The sequence below is a fragment of the Daktulosphaira vitifoliae genome, unplaced genomic scaffold, assembly GCF_025091365.1.
Source record: "Daktulosphaira vitifoliae isolate Bord-2020 unplaced genomic scaffold, ASM2509136v1 Scaffold_5, whole genome shotgun sequence".
In the NCBI taxonomy this organism is placed as follows: Eukaryota; Metazoa; Arthropoda; class Insecta; order Hemiptera; family Phylloxeridae; genus Daktulosphaira; species Daktulosphaira vitifoliae.
Genome location: NW_026099576.1, coordinates 29,578,494 through 29,581,995, shown reverse-complemented (window position 1 = coordinate 29,581,995; position 3,502 = coordinate 29,578,494).

Here is a 3,502-nt window from a genome sequence, read left to right as displayed (position 1 = left end):
AAAAAAAAATCTAAGATAGCTATTTTGTAGAGTAGAATTTAAGAAAAATTTTAGTAAAAAAATATCTTATTAATATTCAGTAGTAAATATTCTGTAGCGTTTTGAAGTTTGTAAAAATTTGATTTTCATGTACTATTTTACGATTATAAACATTGAAATACGTATTGAGAAAAGGACAGAAGAAAACGCTATCTTTTCAATATACTTTTGAATGAGAGTGATAAGTAATAATTGCCTTATCTAATTTCTTATCATGGTATTTATGCCAAGTTTGTAATGTATACACACTATCATCATATGTATACATAGTAATCATGAATGTATATATATATATATATATATATATATATTCTTAGGTATTGTTAGGGATTACTTGATACGGGACCGCCATAAGGTAGGCGAAATCAAGTTGCACTGGAAGTGGCGTAGAGCTGTATATTTGTTGCAAGAACAAAAAAGTAATCCAAAACGTGTATAACTAGCGAATAACAACTACAATAACATAATTATAGAGTTGATAAGGTGTTGCGTGAACGTAGTGTCGCTACGGAACATGAATAGGTGCGTCGAGCGGTATTCTCGGAGCAATCCAGATAGAGTGGCGTGACGAAGATGACTTGCACGTATATTTGTGACGGGTCGTCGTCGGACGTGCCGCACATGCTGGACTTTGTACCGTGGCGCATGGCTTGCGATATTAGTCAGTCGAACCATTAACACGTGTAGTAGAGCGACGCTTGATAAAGGTGGCGCGTGTCGTATCTGTATTCAACAACACTTCGAAGCGAATTCTTATGATCTAATCCATGAATTACGCTCTTAGAAACAAATAGTTTGTTTTGGTGAAATATATTTTTCATTTTTTGGTAAAAAGGTTTTGGCTATTTTAATTTTGTGCTAATAGGTTTTCCCCGTATTTGGTTCCAAGTTTAATTTTACCAATATTATTTGATTACCAAGTTCTTTCTTTATTAAAGGTGATATAATATTAATTCTGATTTAATTTTAAATGTTTTTTGTTTATTTGTACGTTTTCAAATCGAATGGCAACAGACATCAAAAAAATCATTGTAAAATTAATATCTTCTCCGCTTCGCATCGAAGTTAAAAAAATATACATATATGATTTATAATAAAGTTTTGTAGTAAAATAATTGAACATTTTACTTTTACTTACTCACTAATCTAAATAAAACATAATTAAGAAATAATAAAATAAAATAGTATTTATGTATCATGGTTAACTTCGTGTTTTTTTATGATAATAGTATTTTTTTTTTTTTTGATGTACTTAATAATGGCAAAAATAGTAATTGGTTTATATAACTGGTATCGCCATTTATATTTTTAGTTGACCTATCGTACTAAAAAAATGTTGAACAGATTTTCGGAGTCTATAAGTTTGTTCAGCCACACTAATGTAATTTTCTAAAGGTATCAACAGTGACCTAAGCGAGTCAACTTTTTTATACGCATCATATATTTTTTGATGATCAGTTGCAAGTTTTATTTGTAAAGTTTTCGCTAACTTAGCCGCGTTAGCTACTTCTTCTTGTGCTTTTATCAGCTGCATGCTAGCAGCAAAAACGTGACTCCTTGATTCAGATAATGCGGCAATAGCATCATTTACCCTTTGCTGGGTCTTCTCAGCTTCCTGATTACTAAGTTGTACATCTGCTTTCGATTTGAATATTTGTTCAGTTATTTGTTTGGTGAGTATCTAAAAATAAAAAAAATGTGACGAGTTAATTTAAATATCATACTATTTACTTTTAAGTTGATATAGAATTTGTCATTTTAAGAATAAAATAATTGTGTATTTAATATGCGATAAAGTAATTTCTACATATTAATTTCCACTTGTTTAAAATTATAAACAATGACAGAAATAAGAACTGAAAAACTAATTCCAAAACTAAAAATCATGAGTTTGAATCTTTGAGATATATATGGTTTAACTGATATTAAAATTTAAAATTATTTATTACTTATTAATAAACATTCTTTTAATTTTTTTATTATGTTTTTAAATTTTACTGAGAAGAAAAGTTTTTTGTTATTTGACATTACTTACCTTTTTTTTTTTGTAATTCATTATCTTCTAATAATTTATCATGATTTCTTTGTTGATCTATTAATTCAAAAGATTTTATAGAGTACGTTCTTTGAACTGTCGTCGAAAGAGTTTGTGATATTATACTATACATAACAATGTATAGTATAGTTATGTATATTATACATAACTATCGCAAGGTCGTCAGCAAACAGAAAATGTCTCGTTGTAGGACTTATTTGTATAACTATTAAAAAGTAACGGCTTCCTTGAGGTAGGCCGTTGTTTTATTTTTTCCACTTGCTTTTTTTCCCCTGTATTGTAACATAGAACATACGGTCTTTTAGTATTGCTCCAATTATTGTTGTAAATTTATAGTCTTTTGTAAGTTCATAGACCTTTTTTCTGAGCAGCCAGTGATTGACGGTGTCATACGCAGCACTATGGTCTATGTATACAACGCCAGTGAGTGGGGTTTTCCCTCATAACCATTCTCGATATGGTTTACAGATTCAATACTTGACCCGTGCAGCTTCTTCTTGGCCGGAAGCCCGCCTGTTCCTTAATTAGTTTTCCATCTATCGCTAGTACAACTCTATTTAAAATTATTATTTCGAATAATTTATACATATGGCACAACAATGACACTGGTCAGAAATCACTTGCATCATTACCTGTTTTTCCTGGTTTGAGGAGTGCAACTACTTTTGCTTTAAGGCATATCTCTGAAACTCTATCCGTATCTATGCAATCATTAAATATTGCCAGATTTCAAAGTCTAGTTATTGGTCCAAATTTCTTTATCTCTGCTGCCCAAATTCCATCTATTCCTACAGCTTTTTTACATTTCATATTGTCGATAGACTTTTGTAACTCGTCCATTGTGACTGGGTTTTTAAAATATTAATATTTTAATTATTTTTTAAATATTTGATTATTGAATCTAGTGGTTTGTAGAATTACTAAAGTTTTTTATAAACATAAAATATTATCAATTATAAATTTGGCGCTTCAACGAGGAATTATTTATTTTAATGCGGATATGCGTAGCTAAAATAATATAGATAATGCATTAAAATGTTCAATTCATCGCTAAATACTAACTTATATTGTCATAGTTATTTAAATTTTTTTTTTTTTTATCCAACTAGAAAACAAAAAATCATGTTTGCACAAACATCCAGATTTGATGAAAAAAATTTATTCGGAACCATCTCCAGCCGATTACTATCCACTTTACCGTAAACATCGAATAAAGGCAAATATAGTTAGACATGTCAAATAACAGGGCAGTTTTTTAGAATAAATAGAAGAATATTAATATTAAATTTTTTAAATTATAACAATGAATTGATTTTTTTTTGGATAGATAAACAAAAACGTTTGATTTATAAAACATTACTCCTATTAGATCAAATGCGTTTCTATATCGTTTATAGGATAAGAAGT